The sequence below is a fragment of the Puntigrus tetrazona genome, chromosome 21 (assembly GCF_018831695.1).
Source record: "Puntigrus tetrazona isolate hp1 chromosome 21, ASM1883169v1, whole genome shotgun sequence".
In the NCBI taxonomy this organism is placed as follows: domain Eukaryota; kingdom Metazoa; phylum Chordata; class Actinopteri; order Cypriniformes; family Cyprinidae; genus Puntigrus; species Puntigrus tetrazona.
The window spans coordinates 11,649,835-11,672,930 of NC_056719.1; the positions used below are offsets into that span (position 1 = coordinate 11,649,835).

Here is a 23,096-nt window from a genome sequence, read left to right on the forward strand (position 1 = left end):
GCATCACTGATCCCTGACAAGATATAAACTTAAATCTGTCAATCACTTTACCAGCGCTGTCCGCAGAGGAAGTAAAACACAGCGCAAAACTGCTAAACCTGTTTCCGGCAAGTTATTATATCAATTGATCGGTTTAAGTTTTGGATGTAATGTAAATACATTCCTTGTTCTAGTCATAGACTGTAAAAAAAAGATGGGCGCAGCATCTCTGCTTACTTCAACTATAGAAATCGAAGCCAAATCGTCTCAGCCTTCTTGAGTAAATGGCGTCATTTGGAGTAAGAGTCTGCGCAGTAGAGATTAGTTTGGAGCCCGAATATGTACAATATTGTTATGAGATGGAGCCACGGTTTCAAACTCTCACAGACCCAATCAACCACAATGACATGACTGTTTTTATAGCATCAAATTACTAGCTAAAACAAAACGAACAATTAAACATATATCAGAGTGAAAACAACTACCATAAATGACTAAAAACATATTTCGGAAAATTGTATTAAAAAGTGTAATAAATGTTTTTATTTTGACTCAAGTCCCATTTGTTTACATGCAGCCAGCCACTCAGGGGCGATCAAAGAGCAGGCAGCTTCGCTTTCCACGACACGTGAGGTAAACAACTACTTTGGTAATGTTTTCTTAAGATAGGGTATGTGGAATTGACACTTGAGTAACTAAAGATATATAGGTGGTAGAAATGACAAATTTAATGAAAAATGCATTTTACAAAATAGCAAACTGCAAGGTATCAAACCATATGTTGCCAATTGTGGTATATTTACTAAATTAAGTAGTTTAATCCATTTGTATTGTAGTTTTTATTTATTTTATTTATTTATTTTTACAATTCCCTAACAAAAGGTCATTCCACTGATGTTAACTAGAAGCTTTATGTGTAATTGTGAGATAAACAAGAAAATTTCTGATAACTGAAAAGAAAAGTGGACTTAACTTGGGCCTTTTTTTCATAGATCTTTAGAAAACAAAAAGGAGGAAGTCAAGTGAGATATATATTTTAAATTAACAGATTTTTATTAAACTGTATCATTATATATTATATAATATTTATTCAGCATTTCGTATATATATATAAGGAATAAATATACAGTCTGTCTAGAGCATGTCAACTAAGTTATTTGAGGAAGAGAAATATTTATGATAATAGAACATATCCTTTTTATAGTTCTTTTTCATTGCTCAGTCAAGGTGACTGTGAATAGGAAGGTGAAAGTTAATGATTAAATTATTCCCAAAGGACATGGCAAGGTGATGTCATCTGACACTACAAAAGACGCATTTACCCAACTAAACAGGGATTTTAATTTCGTGTGAGTCTTCAGTAGTTCATGTCCTTATGAAGGGATCACTATGTTAAAACTGACTTTTACTTTAAAGAGTGTTATTTGATGCTTTTTCTGTGCCATACCTTACAGATACAGTAGTATTCTATAGGGACTGATCAGGAAAAGTTGCAGTGACCAGTGGCTGGGCGATCATTTAAATTCACACAGGAAATTATCCATAAATGGTGACAAAATAGAAGTATTGTCAGTGATGTAAAGACCCTGGGGCCCACTACAAAACATTTTTCAAAAACAATTTGGCGACAATTTAAAAAATGTTACATAACATTACATATTAAAACCCTGATCGTATAATTAGGAAATTTCATGACAATGTTAAAGACAATTACATGAATTTACTGCCTATAACCCTATCTTCTTTTAGACCCTGCATTTCCTTCATTTACCCCTAGAGGTAGACAGATCTCTGTTTGTCATACGAAATATTGTATATATTATTATATTAAATATTGTATTCATTATTATCATTTTAAACTGTTAAGTGAAGAATACCAATATAATTGTAAATATGCCTACTTATTGGTGAATGTATTATATTAATTACAACTGTTAAGATGTAGTCTATAATAACAGGCCAATTAAAAGTTGTGTTTGCTGTCATTTTGTGTATAAATATAAAGAATAGTTTACAGAGGAGGCAACAGGACAAAGTGGACACGAAGACATCTAACCGTTTAAATTAAATGTTTGGTTAAAATGCTTTTAAAATAGATTTTGTTTCGGTTGCTATGCTGGTTGAGTGCTTTATCATTTTGTATGTAGATCTAAATATTAATAAGATATTTGTATGTAGGTCTGCTGTTAAATATTAATAATAAACAGAATACGTTTCATTTCTATGGCCAAGAATTCGCTACAATATGACAAGACGACCTGTGCTTTGTTGAGCGTCCACCCACAAACCCTCGCCACCGGAAACAGGCCGTGAGTGTAAAGCGGAAGTCATAAAGGGTGGTGGAGCTCAAGTCTGGAAAGCACAGTGTCTTATTTTACGACTTTAAGTAACGGGTGAAAGGTGAGTGTATTTAAATTTAAACGTGTAACATAAAACTTATTTTACAAGTTTATTCATTACCCCGAGGCTGTGGGGTGACATAAAGTGTTCGTCGGTAGGCTAACCGGCTAACCGCCCGAGAAAATTTCATTCACGGATATAGCGAATATTTTGAGCGTCATTTTTTGATAAATAAAAGCTAAAACATTTTGACCATGAATTTAGAAGTGTATAATCCATTGAGTACACAACCGTTTCGAGTTTCCATGATGTTTGTTTATATAAGAGGGTGGTGGCTAAAGAGCTAGTGTGATTAGCTCTTTGTTACCAGGCAACCCGCTATTCCCAAAAATGCTGTTGTGAACAAGCAATTGTTTCCATTTCAGTTTATTTTTATATGTCACATGTATTTTGCATTTTATGAGGAACATTGCATTCAGTGTGCCGGGATGAATGTTATGCCGAACCTTAAATTAGAGTAACCTAAGGTTTAATTCCTTGTAAATAAGTTATTTGATATTAGTAAATGCGTATTTACTACATGGGAAATTGTTCAGCTGATCTTTTAACAAGTCAAAACAACTGCAACAACTCGGCAACATGAAATTCAAGAACTAGATCAGGAGCGGAGAGCTGGCATCACCTCGGCTGTATTGAATTTTAAAACCCAGCGGGGTGTGGGGAATGTCCTGAGATACTGTTTCCCTGTCGTCGTTTTTATGACTTGGGACCTTTTTTCTATTCTGGAGCGGTCAGATGCGGCGTTCTAAGCGGATGCGGTCGCCGGATGGCTGGATCGCGGAGTACAGTTGGGAGGAGAGAGTGGAGGTGCACAAGAGACCGAAGCGCAGCTCTCGCAGCGGGGAAAGAGAGCGGCAGCCCGGCAGAACCCATCACTATAAGACATACGAAAGGTGAGTAAAACATGCTGGCGTTTAAAATGTGAATTAGGTTTTCTTTTCAGTTCGAATGGTATTGGATTTGTTGTTGGCGTTGAGCCCTGTCGGCTTGTTCTGGGGGTTTGCAGTGCCTTGCAATGATTTAGTGTAGCGTGTTCTCGGATTCAGAAACAAACTGTCGGGGTGACAAGTGCTGTAATCGGGCCTGTCAGAGGGTCCTGATCGGTGTTTGCAATTCGGAGAATGCCACAGATGTAAAATCCTTCCGACAGTAGATTCCCGGTGGAACTTGTTCCAAATTTTATGCAGTGATTATGTTTTCAGTATCTGTCACATTGATTTAAAAAAAAAAATGTACAGTAGAAAATGTTAACAGCCATTTTATTGGTTTTCATTTGACCCCCCCAGGCATTTTGAAATGCAAACTGATAGCTTGTAAATGCCCATACACTCCCAGAATAAAAACTTTATTAGTGTTTACTCCAGTGAGATGCAACATTGTTCATTACTAATGACCTTTTAAAGTTGCTATGAAATTAAATTCTGTTTTCCAAATCGTGCTTTCTTATTGTGAATCATTTATCTCTGCATTCTTGTTAGTTTTACAATTTCGTATGACCTTTTTCATTTTAGTAGCTGAATCTTTTAATAAAACTGCACACTCGCTTCTACGTAGTTTTAAAATCGGTGTCCTAAAATCCAATCAACAACCAATGAATTTAACAAAATGTAACTCTTTTGTTAAACTGTTACACTTGGATGTGCTTTGAAAGCGCAGGGAAAAATGTCTTGCTGTTTGTCTCCTCACAACTTTTAACTTTAAAAATCAGGTGAATAAATCTAATTGGCGATAATTGTTCATCAAGTGGGGAAAAAACAGTAGGTGCAGTTCTGAGCAGGCACAGCACAACCATAAGTCTGTAACAATCTGTTGAAGGTTGGTTGTGGTAATATGAATTGAGATGGCCTTCAGTTGGCGTAATACAGAACGTTCTGCTTCTTTGCTATAGGTTGACAGCTGTGATTTGGATCGCAAGTTGTTTAAATCAAACACAACTCTTAGGCATCTTCCTAATAGATTTACTGCTTCAACATTGACAGGTTAAAGCATCACTTTTCAGTCACAACCGCTCTCTCAGGGCTCGTTTCTGTGGCTCATTCTAAGTATAGCTTGCTTGTCGGTGCTTCCCTTTCGAGAAGACACTTGATGCTTTCAGCACCCAGCAGATCACGATTCAGCATTCCTTATCCCCTGCTGAAAGGGCCGATAAATTGCAGCAAATGAAAGCCACCTATAAATTTAGCTGTCAAAGGACTCATTGTCATTATATGCACAACTGCGTTTTCTTTTTCAGTATCTGATGGTTGTTATTTGCAGGTGTCACATTAGCTCAAAGAGGCTGGAGTGCAGAGAGCGCAGGGCCAGAGAGGCCAGTCTTGAGCATGGAGGTTTTAAAGTCGCGTGGACCCGGTCCGGGAAACGGCGAGGGAGAAAGATGAGAACCATTACAGCCAGTCGTCCACGCATAGAGGACGAAGTCGACGGAGCAGCAGAGAGCGCCAGCGATCACGTCATCCCAGTCCCCGCTCAGACTCGGTAAACGATTTATCAATACATCGATTTTTCTTTCTTTTCTTTTTTTTACTTCAACTGATGTGTTTGTTAATGTTTCTGAAGTCCAGATTTACCTTAGAAACCATCTGCTCTAAACGCACAGTAAGGTGGTCAAGGAATCAGTTGTCTGATTCACTTGAACTTCACTCATTGGTTGCAGAAATGGCTATTTGTTGATTGCTTGAGGGTCTTGAACAGAATTAGCTGTTCTTAAGTGCACTTCAAAGAAAGTTGTTTCCTGTCTGAAAATGTGTTGCCATGTCTTTCTTCTGTAACACACACTATGGTGGCCCTGTGCCGTTGTTGGCGATGAATTTGAATTTGCTGCTGCCGTCGTGGCCTGGCGCGGGGGTCCGAATCACTCCCTTCCCTTCATCAACCCCCCCTCGCTGAATGAATGAATGATGCGTCACGGGCCTGATTCTGACTGGTGTTTGATGGTGGTGATGGTGATGATGATTCCCCCTACTCCAGAGAAGTCATCGCAGGAAAAGAACCAAGAGTATTGAGGATGATGAGGAGGGTCACCTGGTCTATCACAATGGAGACATGCTAAGAGCAAGATGTATAGAACACAAACCTTTCTCTATATAACTGTCTGTTCTGTGTCTATTAGTGGGACAATTCAGCCTACACTTGGGGTTATAAGGGGACCTTTGAAGACTTCTAATATTAACCACTTTGAATTTTAACTATCATGTGTGAAACTTTAATTGGGCACAGAATTGTAGATTCAATAAATAAGATTTAACTGGAATGAACTTGTCAAGTTCCGTTAGTACTGTAAAATCTGTACTTTTGGATGTTGTGTCCTCCTGTCCCAAAGCTTTACTTATGACTGCCTCTTTATCCTGTTCATAGATGAGATTATAGGGACTCTGGGCGAAGGAGCCTTTGGAAAAGTAGTAGAGTGCCTTGACCGTTCAAAGTAAGCCAGATTTTTTCACTACTTTGTCATTCAGGAAATGCTTGTTGTAATTGACATTTAACTATTTTTACATGCGCTCAAATAATCAAATTGATGGCTCAGTCGGATTGTAAAACTACATGCTCTTTGTGCTCTAAAGTTGTGTTTGCAATACATAAATGCACAATGTGAATTTGTTTATAAAAAGATAACATTCAGAATTAGAATTTGAATTGCATACATTTTATTTAAAAAAAAATGTGCATGTGAATAAAGCTAGTGTGCTTTTGCCTGCAGAAGCAATGCAAGAGTTGCGCTGAAGATCATCAAAAATATCGAGCGCTATCGTGAGGCAGCCTTGTCAGAGGTTGATGTGCTTGAGCGGATAAACTCGCTTGATGAGGAAAAGAGATTGTGAGTGTTTGAAATACTTTGTAAATATCCAAGGTTTCGGGACGGAATGATTTACTTCTATATCTTTGCAGTGCTTGTGTCCGGATGCTGGACTGGTTCGATCACCACGCCACATCTGCATAGTGTTTGAGCTGCTGGGACTGAGCACGTATGACTTCCTGAAGGAGAATGGATTCATGCCCTTCTCGTTGAACCAGATCAGATTCATGGCAGACCAGATATTCAGAGCCGTGCAGTGTGAGTATAGATGCAAAATTCTGCATAATAATAAAAAAAAGCTACGTAATTTCAAAATGTAGATCATTCACTTTTCTTTTTGCCATCAGTTCTGCATCGAAATAAGTTGACTCACACTGACCTCAAGCCTGAAAACATTCTGTTTGTGGACTCCAACTATGACATCAAGTACAACTCCAAAATGGTGAGTAACAGCGTAATAAAATGTCATATACTATGTTTCAAAGTTTTGGGCTCAGTAAATTAATGCAAGAATATATAACATTTATCAAAAGGTATTACAAAATATTTATATTTCAAATACATGCTTTTCTTATTTAAGGAATGCTTAAATATGTATTATGATTTTTTGAAGCCTTTGAGCAGTAGTAGGAGAGGATGATGACAATTAATGTTGAATGTATTCTAGAAGCGAGAGGCGAGAGGACCTTAAAGAGGCTGGATGTGAAAGTTGTTGACTTTGGCAATGCTACCCATGACCACGAGCACCACACCTCTGTGGTGTCCACACGTCACTACAGGGCTCCAGAAGTTATATTAGGTAAGACGTTTACGTTTGTGCTGTTGTTTATCCACTACAACATGATTTTTGAACATTGCAAAATCTGTGCTGGCAGAACTTGGCTGGAACCAGGCGTGTGGACGTGTGGAGTTTGGGCTGTATCCTGATTGAGTTCTATCTGGGGTTAACCTTATTTCAGGTGCAAATGACAGACTTTTTTCTATTAAAATGCCTTTGTGGCTTGATTTAGTTTTTTTTTTTTTTTTTTTTTTTTTTTTTTTATATATACACATGCAAAATACTTACAAAAACTCTTTTCAGACTCACGACAGTAAAGAGCATCTGGCGATGATGAGAGAGGTTTTAGGACCCATACCAGCATACCTGCTTCAGAAAACCAGGTGCAGTATAATAACTTGAGATAAAGCGTTTGTCACTTGTTTCTGAATACTTGTTTCTTACGTGATCAGATGTGAGACTATTTTAGATTTGCCTTTGACTGATGTGTGACTGTGCTTCATTGTCAGGAAGCGGCGTTATGTGCATCATGACAAATTGGACTGGGATGAGCACAGCTCCGCAGGGAGATACGTGAGGAAACACTGTAAACCTCTAAAGGTATGTATTTTTTTGGTGATGCATTCCAGTGGTCTTTTAACTTTTCCACTACTATCTGCACTGTATGTTTAATACTTAATTAAAAGTCTTGTGAACTACAAATTTTGGAGATGAGACTCATTTGTGTTTGGGTTGCCTTGATGAAAATAATATGGTTGAATCTCTGCTCCTTACTCAGCAATACATGTCCTCTAAAACTCCGGAGCACGAGCTGCTGTTTGACCTGCTGCACAAGATGATGGAGTATGATTCATCCAAACGAATCACCCTGGAGCAGGCCATTGGACATCCCTTTTTCAACCCGATAAGAAAAGAGAGAAAGTGACTTGGAGGCTACACAAAATGAACCTTACTGCTCCCAGGGAGACTGCTGCTGACTGTATCAGTCTGCTTTAAGACTGCCTGCTTCATCGCCTTTGTCCATATTTATTGTCAATTTGATTATATGGGCCAAATTTATCTGTACGTTTGGCAAATTAAACTTGAATGCGCTTTGAATACACACCATTTGTCTTTATTTTGTCATTCTATTTAATAATACTGACCTGGCATTCAGAATTAGTCAAAAGTCTGCACCACTATAAACTCTTTTTCTTTCCTCAGTTAGTGCTGTTATAATCTTTTTCCTGCAGATGGCGCTGTTCTAAAAGGCCTGTTCTTTACACTCTTAGTTCTGTGGTCTAGTTTTTTGAGCAAAGCACATGGACATCATCTGCGGAAAATTGAGATTTTGCAGGATGAAATGCAAATACTCTTTGTTGCAAAATGTAGTTTTTATTGCTGACAGATACAAACGATTCCTGCAATAAATCATTGGTAATTTGACAATTAGAGGCACACGTGTAATGTGCAGCGCACAAAAAGTCATCCTTTGACCGTTGCGTGAGTTTATTTTGGACGCTTCGACTTATATCTACAGTTTTCTGGTAAAGTAATATTTTCAATATCGAATTTATATTTTGGCGCGCGTGGCAAAGTGAGGTTAAACAAAACAAGTAAAAGGTTGAACAGAAAGCGAGGTTGCGTTTTAGACCTCTAGTGTTTGAAGCATGAAACTACGAATTATTTGCGAAGGAGCAATTGGTTTGGCAATTACTTGAAAGTGGCTTGGTTTAATTTTTGCTTGACATCAATGTCAAGCAAAACAATGAGAAAAAAATGAAAGGAGAAAGAAAAAAGTCATGTTTCCATGTTTTTAACCAAGCCTTCTCATTGGCTTACTATATTAACGGGGTCATTTTTTTCCGTACATCAAATATTTGCTTAAACATTTACCCTCGAACACAAAAAAATGGATAAGTATGTTTGTGGTTTTTATATTTTATGTTTGTGTGTATTATAATAAAATCTTACGTATTGACAGTTCTACAAAAGCGCTTAAGCGGCTGTCTGCTACAATTTCAGGCGCGCAACGTTAATTATAGCTTCATTATAATAGCTAAATTATTGCTTTATCTCATTTTTGCGTTTGAAACGTAGTAAAATAATAGGCTATGTTAAGAGTTTGTTTGCAAAAACATTTTGGGGTATTATTATTATTTTTATTTAAAAAATTAAATAAATTATATATAAATATATGTATGTCTAATAAAAACAACTTCAGTTTGAGATTAGCCTATCCGGAATGCGCAATAAAAATCGTTGATTGTTTTTTTTTTTTTTTTTAATAATAGTTAAAAACAGAGTTTTTGCGTTTTTGCAAATGATCTCTTCAGATGCTCTTAAAACCCCGTCAACCTGTTTTTTTTTCTTTTGACCTTTGTGGCAAAGAGGGGGGAGACCTCGCGTGCGCGCGCGCGCTCACACACACACACACACACACACACACACACACACACACACACATAGTATTTGCGCTCTGTCGTTTACATAGTTTTGTTGACGGCAGTTCAGCAGCGAAAAAGGGGCTGACTGGATACTCTGAGACACACTTCAGAGGAAACAATTTAACCTGCGCTCGAGACGCAGACGGGCGCGCGACCGTCAGAAGTACAAGCTCTTTTCTAGTGTGCGTCACATCGTTGAGTCTCCTGTCAGCCGCAGTTACGCCAGAGCCATAAACGACACTGAAATAAAGGTCTTCAAGAGTCTCAAAAGAGGATTCGAGAACAAGGATAATATTTTAACCGTAATGCCAACAATGGTTTCAACTGGGGATTCAAAAGATGTGTCAGAGACATCACAGAGCAATGGACATCACACAACACAGATATTTCATTGTCTAACGACCCTCGTGTGTTTCATGTTGTCGGCGTCTTCGGTGGCAGTTTGTCTGTTAATGAACGTCAAAACATCTCATCTTGAGCGTAAAATTGAACTTCTAGAAACGGAGCGACTGTCTTTGATTCAACCTGTGCACGCCACACTGGATGCGCACGCGACTTTTCGGGATGCGATAGAGAAACTTGTGCAGGAGGTGAGGCGTCTCTATTTTCATTATATATATATATATATATATATATATATATATATATATATATATATATATATATATATATATATATATATATATATATATGCACAGTAGTAACATTTAATATATAACGTGAATGGAAATGAGAGAATATAGCCTAGCTATTCACACTAGAAATGTTAAATAATCTTCCGTGTTTATTGTGTTAATAGGTGTTTTTTTATTACGTGTAGCATTCCGTTTTAGGACTAAAACATCTTAAAATGTAACATTTAAGAATATTCTGGTAATTTGTAATCATCAGTGTATAGGCTATATGCATATCTTCTAAATATATTTTTGTTTTCTCAGAAAATGAAAGAGGAATGTCAAAAATTCGCACAGTTCGAGAAGCAGCGCAAGAGTGCTCGTGTCCTCCAGGTTTGTTCCTCTGCATGATATGTTTTTTGTTCTTTTCCCTCCTAAAACGGTCAACGAAGGCGTATTGACTCTATTTTTTATATCGAAACTCAACTGTGCCTTAAACTGGGTCAATAAATGATGCAGCAGGTGACTTGCTAGCACGTGTTCAATGATCATTTCAATAGTGACTTGTCTCGTGAAGCTGTCTGCAGTTGTGCCTTTTCATAATTACGTTCTACACTGTTTTACAAACTTAAAATGAATGCTAAAGTTATAACCTGCGGTATAAATGCAATTAAAGATAAAGAAAACCTAGATGAAACTCTGAAAAAACACGCAAAGTCATTAGGAAATAACAGAAATTATTGTGACAAGTCAAATGGATGGACACAGAGATGTTGTAATGATGAAACATTTTTTACAGCCTGGATAAGTGTCAGTGTTCTGACATGTCAGCGTGACCACATGCAGAACCACAGCTTATATGCTTCATGCTGAATTAAATAACTAACATGTGGAAGTTATAAAGATGAGAGTGGTGCTCCTCTGTCCGCAGAGGCCGGTGGATGCCACAGATTTATTGTGTAAGCTCAGCTACGAGACATTAAAATTCATTGCCAGCTATCGGTGCAAAGTAGGGGATAGACTGAGGATACTTAACCTTGCATGAATTTGTTGCTCTGTTCTTATGTTTTAGTCCTTGGAAATTTGGCTGTTGCCTGAGAGAAAACGACAGGTTTACTCCAACGCTGTTTAAGAGACGTACCCTCTCAGGGCATAGTGGAATTATGCATGGAGAAATTTACTAGCCTATGAAGATTTCATGGTAGCGGTGCCTACCAAAAGAGGGCCTCCCATGCACCCTCTGATGTTGTTGCTAAAATGTGGGTATAATTTAACTTGTAGCCCTGTCCCACAGGACACTACAGTTTCAATTAAACTCAACTCAACTCAAAGCTCTTTTATCTTTTTTCTTTGGATTCTTTTTCGAGGACTGGTTTCATATCTGTTCATGTATAGCCTTATCGTGCTCATTGTTCCTTTCCATGCTTAAAATTTTGCCATGAGCAAAGAGCATATGTAGAGTTTTGCTTCTCATATCGTTATCCTGAGGTACTGTGGCTAGAAATGAAATACAGTCTTTTTCATCCCTGATATTGAAATATCAAAGAGGATGGAAGAATAGTAGAAAGAACATGAAAGGCATAAGACATCAAAAGTCATCTTGTATGATGCTTGATAACTTAATAATGTACGTTATCTTTATGTATTCTACGAGATCTGTTTAAGATCTTATGGCAGATATTTTGAAGAAACATGAGATGTATTTAAGATAGATTTGTTTTGTTTATATTGTTATTTTTGAAAGAACCATTAGTCCGGTTTTAAAAATGATGTTCAATCACTTTTCTGAGCAATCAAATGATTTATGCTTATATAATGTATAATTGTGTAATTACACCTATATAACAGGCAAACAATCCCATATACTTACACAAAAGGAGTCTCAGCTAGGAGCCAGAAAATAATACAGATTACACAAAGAATGGGCTTTTTTATGATCTTCAATAGTTAGTATTTGATCATTTGTATTTAATCATTCACTGTTTAGATCAAAATAGTAAAGAGTCGGTTACGATTTAAGTAAAACTTAACCCTTTTATAGGAGCTTTTATTGGCAGTTTCACAAATTATTTCATGGTGCTTGTTAAGGGTATATCTAGAATGTACAGGCTGGCTGCTTGTATAATAATGGAACACTTACTGTGATATATTTATTTTTTTCTACAAGTATACTATAATGGTATTTGTTATCATTCCAATAAAAGTTAAGAGTTAAGTTATTTTGACATTATTTTAAAGAATATAATTGCAATTTATTGGAAGTAAGAATCTTAGTTCTTAACAGTGAATAGACCTTTTGTTCCTCACTTAAGTTGCACTTCCTGTCTCCAATTAAAGGCTCAGGTGCTTTGGTGAATTAAGCTGTTTTTTTTTAGCTGAATGGTAAACCTGAGTCATCCGTCTGTGCAATTTGCTGTTCCTTCCTTTGCTTTTAATGGGCTTCTTTTCAAGGCAGACATCAGAAAACGCACTTGAACTACATACACAAAAGAACCAAGACCTGCGGACCATGAACTAATGAGCTCAACAAAGCATTTAATTGACCCAGGCCTCGTCAAAACCGAAGCCACTCAGACTTGGGCTTCCTCTGAACCTGTAATGACAACACACTGGTCGCTTAGACCTCAAAATGAACTCTCAGACACTTCCCTATAATATTTAAATTCATTGTAGCTACGAAATACAGTTAAACAACCTTCATAATTAACAAACTGTACCACTGGTACAAAGACTGTGTATGTAGTAATATGCAAGTTTTGAGCTCTTCTATATGAGTTTGAGTTTCAAAACCCTCCTCTTTTGGTTGAAGCTCTGTGATCATCATGCTGAAAGCAGTTAACATTCATCTCTATTGTGTTTACTTGTGAGCATTTGTGAACTTGTCAAAATCATTATACTGTCTTTTTTTTTGTAGTATTGTCTTGTCAAGGATGAATAATATTTCCAAAATCGTCATTTCAGTGTGCTCTACTCTACATATTGCAACACAGCAAGAATCCCAGCCACATCACCAGAATACAGATGTTTGCATTCATTGCGAGTCTCTATTGATAGATCCCACATTCATAACTGAGTCCAATAATACAGCTGCGTTTGTTTCACAAGTGAGCCTGCAGCTATACTAGCCATTGCTTAGAAAACCTCTGTTATTGCCACTACGGACAAACACATTATCTTTAAACCAAAATCTGAGCGTGACTGTGAAAAGCTACAGTAGGAGAAATCCAAATGTTTCACATAACTGCGTGACCCCATACCCAAGCCTCAGGGTGATGTAGATCCCAACCCGTCACGGATCCGGACACCTTGTCTCCTCTCTCAGGTTGGGAGGTTGCTCTGGAAACTGCGCGACGTGCTTGGATAAACGTGCTTCTTAAGAATGTAATCCGCCCTTGTTTTATTGGCCTACCCATTGAGAAGGCTGTAAGCTTTAATGCTTCCTCCAAAAGTCGTCTAGGGCTCTAAGGGTTTCGCTGTGGGTGAGATGGAGGGTACAGATTATCTGTTGGCCTCTGTGTTGGTTTTGAATTTTTTCATGTCTGATCTACGTTAAGCTTTCCCCTCTGCGCGTAAGTGTAGTCATATGCTATAGCTTCATGTTGATTTAAGTAGGCATGAAGCAGGGTAACGTGAAAATCTAGCCTTCTCCGTGCACACTGGGTGCTTATGTGTTTCTCCACACCGTGTTAGAAGGCTTTTCACTTTGCTGAGAAAAAGCGGATATCTCAAAACCTGCGGCCGAGGAGATGCACTGGAAAATGAATAAATATTTTTCTCCAGAAACGACTGGCCAACTATAGCGATTGAATCTCCAGCACACATATTGCGTTGCTTCCTCAAGGCACCTCGAAAAATCATACTGCAGATATTTTGTAAAAGAACAGTTTAAACTGAAATGACGATTCTTTTGTAATGAACTTCTCATGTGTTTCCCAAAAACTTCCATTTTTCATCCATACAATGGAAGTCAGTGGTAACCAAAACAGTTAGGCTACCAACATTTTTCAAAATATCTTTTAATGTTCCACAGAAGAAAGAAAGTCATACAGGTTTGAAACGACATGAGGGTGATGACATAATTTTCATTTTTGGGGCGAAACTATCTTTTAAGTGCAGCCTGCGAGCACATGTGCGGCACAAACTTTTCTTATTACTTTCAATTGACATGAGTCTGTAGCTGCATGGCTTTGCGAAATAGGCGGTCAGAATGTATCTCCATCAGGATCTAGCTAAATAAATACAAAATAAAGGCAATAGCTGTATGGGTTCTGTACTCTCGGCTTATTAAAAGCATCTGTCTGTAGTTTGTGGGAGGGCATTCTGGCATACTCTCAACATCACTGTAAAAACTCCTCCCTGTTTGGCTGCAACATTTCCCAATTTCATTTGAATGAAATGTGAGGCCATGTACCCACTGAAAATAGAGAGGAGATATGGAAGCAATTATGGTATGTTAGGTCTGATTATCAGAAAAAATAGGTGATTTGTTGATCATATGGTAGACTCGCTCTTTTCACTCCCTCTCATCTAACACCTCACAAGAATTTATACATTTGGAGAACATTTTTACCTCCTTGCTCAATCCTAGGTGATTTTAGAGATCTCCAATTACAGTAAAATAAAACCAGGGTTCTTTTGTAACTATTTGATAACTGCAATGAAAACACTTACTACGTTTTTCATCTTTGTCAAAAGTGATCAGCGTTATCTTTTCTCTTTAATATCAAAGGTTATGTTAATTTACATACAATAAGAGTGCTGTTGCGGAGTCCTGATTTTCACGCATGTGAAGGCCTCTTTTTTTAATGGTTTGAAGTTCTTCAGATCTTGGCTCAGCTTTTTGTTTGTTTCGGGTCTGCATGAAAAGAAAAGTTGGCAGGCCTGTTGCAGTTTTAATTTGTTTCCTAATTCGTTAAACAAGTGTTAAAATGCTCTTTAAGCACTTGCGGTTGACAGAACAGGGTAATTCTTAGACTATCTGAAACACAAGAAAGCCATTAATTGAGTGTTTTCATAACAGCTTACTGGAACCTGTCATGGTTCATTCATCTTCATGCAGTTCTAAGTCAGTATAATAAAAATTCTTCATCAGATGACTCTCATGAATCCATTATTTTCGTTCTTTTGCATGTCCACCGTAGTATGATACTTGAAAACAAATGACTCATTCAAATTGGTTCTGTACTTTCAAATACCGCCTTAAAGAGATACTCCACCCTAAAATTAAAATTTAGTCATTAATCACAATGTACCACAAGATATTTTGGATGAAAACTGGGATATTTTTTGACTGTCCCATTGACTGCCAAGTAATGAACTCTGTCAAGGTCCAGAAAAGTATAGACATTGTCAGAATAGTCGATCTGCCATCAGTGGTTCAATCTGTATTTTATGAAATGACAAGAATACTTGCAAAGAAAATAAAAATAATACTTTTATTCAAACAATTTGTCTCCTCTGTGTCTCTCCATGTCACTGTAGAGCCATTTTGGAGAGTAACCGCTTGAATGGCAAACTGAGTAGACTTTTTCTTTGTCAGCTGCACCACCAGGATACTCTGTTTTTTCGTTAAAATCAAAGCGTAAATACACATAGAAAATGTATCCTTGTGTTGCGCCTCTAAGAGGATGAAAGATTTTACGGGTTTAGAAAGACATGGGGTAAGTGATTAATGTGAATGAGTAACCTTTTAACAAAAAACATTTCTTTAATACCTAAAAAAACTGAACACTGAAATCTAGCTAAATGAATCAGAATATAATTAAATCAAGAGCTTGTGAATCAGAATCAAATTGAGTAACGCTAAAACTGTTTTTTTTTTTTTTCCCACTCTCTCGCAGAGAGAGAATCCACTGTTTTTCATTCTAGTCTCTGAGCCATTCATTATAATCTCATTCACATATCCATTTCCTTCCAGTCATTCCTGCTCTTTCAGTGGGGTTGTGTCGCCGGTTGAGTCGCACATGCCGGACATCATGCTGTCTGTTTGCATGATTATGTCTATTGAAGGAGCTTGATCCTTGTCCTTGCGTTGTCAGGCCTAATCTTAATTGCAAATCTCTCAAATGCCTCCAGCGAGCCAGAGAATTTATTTTCTCCCTCTGTTGTATCCCCCCATCTGTATGGCAGCATGCCACGTCTTTTCACATTTTAAACTTCTCCCTTAACTGTACTTTTGGTTTGCATGGTCCATGGCAGAACCTTGGAGCTGTGCGAGGCTTGGAGCCTGATTTCCTAGACTGAGATTTTTGAACAGGGTTGCACTTTTTCGCTGCCATGGGAGATCTTGCCATTTTTCTACAACATTTTTTACTGTCAAGCTGTGAGGTTTGTTTTGCATCGTTTTCACCTGGGGCTTTTCTGGAAACTGGTCTTGAGTGATTAAAAAAAGAAAAAAGGCATCCCTAACCGCTTTCAGATTGGGCTATTTAGGCTACATGTTGCTTAACTTTAATGTCAAACAGTGGAAAGACAGTAACGGTTCCTCATCATTCCCAGTCTGGTAGATTTTCCTTCCAAAGTCCTACACATTTAATTACAATGATATTATCTTTTGATGGCTTTTGGTGGCTTTTGATTTAAAAAGGTTAAGAAACACTGCTGAAATGGATCTTGAGTGACATGCGCAATTTCTTACATGTGGATCTCCACTGACTCTTCATGCTCAGTTTGTGCACCCCTGTCCTGATTCATTCTGGGACGTCTGATGAACAAACCTCAGGCAGATTGGCCTTTGAGCAGCTGCATTCAGTTATCTAAAAAGAAAGAATTCAAATCCGTGTGAAGACTACTTTGCAGACTTAGTCAGAGTTGCGTGCAGTTGGATTCAGGATGATTATAATCTCCTAATTATGTGTGTTATTGTAGCCCTGTTTTGATTGGCTGGGAGATAAGATGTCTTCCTCCTTCAACCAGTCTCTATTGAAGAGCAGTTCAACAGATGTCATTTATATATGTTTTTTATGTATCTTGACTGGAGGAAAAACACACTCTATATTTTGTAAGTGTACTGTGCTGACCTGTTAAAATTTAGGATAAATTCTCCCAGGATAGACAGACTCTTGTTGGGAAAGTTTTTCCTGTATTTTCTATTAAGCGTATACAGCTTGTTTATATGTGTGTTTTGGCTTTCGGAAGGCTGTGTGTTTGTATGGGTGTTTGTGGTTTTTGAGTCTGAGTGAATGTGTAGGCCTCCAGCACTTAGTGGGGGGTTGTATACTGAACGTCTGGCAACCCTCTGATAGTCTAAGTCAGACTTTGTCCACTGCTAGTGAGCTTCATCTGTGCCAAATAAACATTATCCTGCTTCAGACAACAAGTGTTGATTACACACAGTTGTAAAGTAGATTTTAAAACATTCTGTTAGACAAATTATGTTTAACTGTTAATAAATTACATTGCGGAATTTCAAGATAAATTAATGAATTAAATGAATTCAGTATAATTTTGTTTTACATTTTTAATGTTTTTGAAGTGTCATGCTTACCACAGCTGCAAAAATTTGTTACAGTAATACTGTGACATGTTATTAAAATTAAAAATAACTGTTTTTTATTTGAAAATATTTTATAATGTAATTTATTCCTGTGATAGCAAAGCTGATTTACCAGCAATAATTATTCCAATCTTCAGTTTCTTTCACAAATCATTCTAATATGCTGATTTGGAGCTCAAGAAATAATTAAATAAAAAAGAAAAAAAAATTTGTGGAAACTATTATATTTTTCAAGATTCCTTGATGAATGTGAAAGTTCAAAAGAATAGCATTTATTTGAAATAGAACCTTTTGATAATTTTTGCCACTCTTGATCAATATCTCACTAAATAAAAGTTCTAATGTTCCATCTAAACTTACATTTCTTTTCATTTCAATTTTGTTTTCATTAAATGCATATTTGCTAGGCAAAGAGGAATTTGAAACACTGAAACAAAAGGCATCCTCAGAAAGAAAGAAAATGTAATTAGCTTTTATTAGCTAGCCTAAATAAAGTTACTTTATGTCTTTCTAAATTGTTATATTAATGGAAAATCTTGCCACTAGTTATTCATTTTTTCTCACACATGTATATGAGGAGCACAAATTATATACTGGATTCCATGGACTTTTAGTTTTATTTCTGGGTTGCGATTGTGTGTAAAGTTTCACATGCATAAAGTTCTTGGCTTTATCTTCGCTTAAATGCAAGTAGTGTTGTGTGCCATGTTTGTGTGTGAGTCAATATAGACATATTTTTTGACTCACGTCACAGACTGTCTGCATCCCTCTCATCCTTCACTGAGAAAAACTAACTTCCGGATGTCCCCCTAGCGTTCATATCCTGGTGAGAGACCATCAGCGTGTTTTACAGAACAGAGGTGGGTCTGTTTCTCCCACCTACTTAGAAAATGTAAGCGCTCGTCATTGTTTAACTCTGTTTGTTTATGTTACTCTATAGTAGAACAACAAAACAGATTACGAAAAACCGAGAAATGAGCCGGAATAAATACTCCCTCATTTTTTCCACTTTCTCTCACATGGCTTTTGTCGAACATTAAAAATGTTGAGTCTGGTTTACAAAGGAACATCCCGTGCTTGAGAGGTCATTGAAGTGTTAGGATGGATTAGAGGTTTTCCTAAACAATGTGGGTCTGGTTTAGTGTTATGGCCTGGAATGAGCACTTTAAGTGAGTGATGGAAATCAATAGATTAAGCACAACAGTGTGAAGGAGTAACGTTTACTACGCTGTGTTAAACCAGGGTAGCTTGTGTCAGTGAGACTGTTGGACTGTTATCTAGACCGACGACTCCCTTGTCAGCTTGGACACAGTCCACACGAAGTCAACTTAAGGTCAGGCAACAACCAAAAAATGTGATGTCACCCAAACAACATGTATCATGGGATGCATTCAAGAATTAAATTAAATGAAATTAAATAGAAATGAATTACGTTTATATGCTTGACTGACTTATTATCAATTATCAATGTAAATGTTTAAAAAGAAATAACAGGTGGTTAAAGAATGTTGTATATATATATATATATATATATATATATATATATATATATATATATATATATATATATATATATATATATATAAATTTACTGATGCATTTGTTTGCTCTCATATTTCATGGTGCTTGTTGGCAGGTCATCGAAAAATTGTTATGAACATACAGTGTTTTTTGTTATTATGTACGCCCTGGTTTCTTTCACTTCTGAGTTATGACATCACTTCTTGAGATTCACTCATCTGCACATCTGCTGCTGTCGGCGCGCACACACACACACACACACACACACACACACACACACACACACACACACATAATCACACATTACACACCAGATAATCTAGAGTGACTCATTTGCAACTAAACATACAAACTGTCTGTTCACAGTTAATCCACTGCACAGGAAATGATTCCAGCTGAACCTTCTTTCACTTTTGATTACTCTGTCTTCTCCACTTACTAGCATAGCGCATCTGTCCCAGTTTGGCTCAGCTTTATATTAATGCTCATACAAGACCAGGAGCATTTAATTTAGCCATCTGCAGATGTGATTATAGTAATTCAGTGAATCTTCATTGAGTTTACTGAGCCTTATTTTATATCACTACTGTGGATGCTAAAGTTCAGTTAACCGTGTCTGATCTGCATCAGCTATATCATGGAACTCTAAAGTTCATTACTTTGAACAGTTGTAAAATTAGCCAATATCACATGAGAAAGAGTGCTGTTGTACTTAATATTAGAATGGCTGTAATTTGTCTGCAAGCGGTGACATGTTCATGTTTTTATCATAAAGCTAAAGTTAAAAAATATATAAAGTTCGAAATTAAACTCTAATGGCAAATATCCATCCTTTTTCAAATCATTCTTTTCTATGTTGGGATGCAGGCAATTTAAAATGAATGACTTATTCATCTAAGTATCACTAAGACAATGTAAGCTTTACGAAAAAGTATGTAAATACATTAATATGGCACATTTTAAAATGCAACATGTAGCACTGATCCATATGTTTTTCTAATAAGGAACCATTGGCCTGAAAAGGTTGAAGACCCCTGATTCAGATGTATATCAGAAGTATATACATCATATATATGTCATGCATGAGTACCGTGCAAAGGCCCATAAGCGTTGTTTCTCTGTGTGTGTTATTATTGCTTTTTTTGTGATAATTTGTTATGGTGCCCGACCCCTGTAAAAAGCTTGAAGGCTTGTATTTACCATTAATCTAAACAGATACTTAGCACCCAGCTTTCCCAGAACCTCAGAGCAGTGCAGTGCAGGTGTACACCAGTAGCAAAGCTCTTCTGATGAAATATAGTCCAGACTTTAGACCTGTGTTTCTCATTACCACGCGTCAAGATTTAAGCTTTCTGGAGTGGCGGAAAGAGTGTGAGATCTGGGCACAGCAGAGATACAGGAGGAAACTCAGGAGACAGACAGGGCTTCTGGCCTACATATGTTAATGTCATTACTCCGTTCAGTTAACGAGGGCAGACTGGGAGAACAGGTAGTAAAAGTAAACCCAGTAGAAGCGAATCCTTCCTGTGTGTTTAACGTTGGACCCTTAACATCAGGTGCCGCTGGACACGCTACATTAGCAGCTCTGGCCCACCTTTGAAGATCAGGTCAGAATACTGACACTCATTGATCCGTTGTCAGTGTTGATTTTTATAATAGACACCTGCCTGAACCCCACACAAAGCGAACTGGCATCACCTTTAAAAATCTTGAAATGTTTTAAAGGGTTCTGTCTTTAGGTCGTAATTCAGCTCAGAATATGAGCTTTTAACTTTTGAGTCTGCTTTACATTAAGTTGTTTGACATATACACTTTAGGAGTAAACACCATACTGACAGGTTGAGAATTTTGACCAGGAAACATTTAAAGTACTCAAAATCTTAAAGTGGTTTTGAAATTAGATGTGACCTATATGACCTTAAAGTTAACATGCTTACCTTCACAATAGTTACAGTTAAGAGTTCAACCAGATATTCAGTGAGGTAAAAATGTAGGACTGAATTTCTGCACAAAACCATCAGGAAAGTAAAGAGGTACATTTTGAGATTTCCATACAGATTTATATTTATTATATTCTGATTATACAGACTTTGATTTGATCTGAGTTTTAATTCAGTTTGAATTGATTCTGATTCATCCGGGAGAATTTATATTATATCTATTTTTTTAAATTCCAGTTCATCAGAGAGTCCTGTAAAATGAATAAAAATAAATCAGGATCACTTGAAACTGAAGATTGGAGTAATGGCTGCAAGAATAAATAAAAATAATGACATTACTATAATGACACTACTGTATTTCAGAGCTGTTTTATAGCAGAGTCTGAGAATCATTGCTTTTCCTGTTTTCGTTTATCTCTGTGAAGCTGCTTTCTACACAATCTGTATTTAATACAATGCCATCTAAATAAAGGACTGACACTTGTTTTAAATTGCAATAATATTTCACAACCTTGTTTTTATTACTTTTTTTTACTGGGATTTCAGTAACACTTAACAATAAGGGTTCATTAGTTAACATTAGTTGAAATAAACAAAAAGTGAAAAATACATATATATATATATATATATATATATATATATATATATATATATATATATATATTTAGTTTTATATGTTAATATTAGACCTGAGCTACTATGAACTGTGAAGAATGAAAGATTGTATTTTTATTAATGTTAAAAATACTGCATCAATATTGTATTGTTCATTGTTAGTTAATTAATATGAGTTAAAGCATTAATTTGATGTTAACTAATTAGTCTTAATGTAAAGTGTTATGGGAACATGTCCCTGGGAGAGTAATGTCAGAAAGATCAGTATCAGCATCTATAAAACCCCTCACCAACTTTCTCATAGTAACCCTCCAGTCTCCTGCAACTCCTCTTCTTGGCATGGAATCTATATCTAAAGTGATGCTTTCACTTTAAATTAAAACTAATCGTGAAATGGCTCATGAAAACAGCATGTAACAAAGACTATCTGCCATGAAGACCAGCAATCACTGCCTATAATTTGCAGCTTTATGAAGTGAGAGGCTGCTAAATTTCAAAAACTAAGACTGAAACATACACATGCTTTCACACAGACGCTCTTGAATGTGATGTACAGGAGGAGCTAGTCAAATTCACACAAATGACAGATTGAGTAGGTGTTACATGAAGCGCCTGGCTGAGGTGTGTGTGACCGTGACTGACTTCTGCTTATTCGGAGCTAATTTAAGTGTCCTGTCTGCAACCGTGTTCCATATGCCTGTCCTGCATACATCACAAATACAAGGTCCTGTTCCACCCCAGTTTGCTGCACTCCTTACATCAGGGTGCTGACACCGGACCACCCTCTGCCAGCGGGGTGGTGTAACCAGACCACTCATCTAAGCCATCACTCACAGGGTGACAACTCTTCTTTTCTCCACTCTGTCTTCAAACCGTAGTGCATTTCTGGACTCAGCTTACAGCTGCTTATGATCTTTAACTGGATTTGAATTCTATACCATGAAACATAAAACAGTGGACACAGGCAAATGCTCTAGCAGTTCCTCTCTTTAGAAACTCGTGCTGTGTAGCACAGCGCTATGGGAATGCCTCCAGTGTGACCGCGCTGAATCTGCTGTGTAATCTGTCCAATGGAAGGGCGAGATGTCACGGGCAGGTGACGTCACACCAGGAAGCTTAAAGGCAGGTGCTCTGAAACCGGCGTCAGCCTTTTGTCATTCAGCAAGTGCTCTCTGTGTGTCTGTCTTATTTACTTTTGCTTGTTTCTAAAAATGTGGAAAGCAGTGTAAAACAAGGGCGAGGGCAGGCAATACATGTATAAGCAGTGTGTGCATCCCTGCAATTGTGACTTCACACCACAGGGCTCACGCACACATTGTGTGTTGTCTGCCTAATAGTAGAGCATGCAGCGTTGTCTCCTGGAAGGCTCTCTTCTTGAGGTAAGGAGCCTTCACCAGCTTTCTCTGTGGCGCTGGTCCTGCTGTTGCCGAGGCAGAGCAGTGGCTGCTCTTGTGGACATCGCAGAGGGATCTGATGGAGGAGATTGAGATGACTGACTCCCTATTTCTTTCCCCTCCTATCAGAATTAGTGACAT

General features: G+C 37.3%; 2 pseudogenes; both read left to right on the forward strand.

Annotated features, from left to right (window-relative positions):
• Nucleotides 1-2,285: 2,285 nt before the first annotated feature.
• LOC122326932 lies at nucleotides 2,286-8,052 on the forward strand (annotated as a pseudogene).
• Nucleotides 8,053-9,495: 1,443 nt separating this feature from the next.
• The window catches only part of LOC122326003, a 74,968-nt pseudogene continuing 61,367 nt past the window's right edge, over nucleotides 9,496-23,096 (forward strand).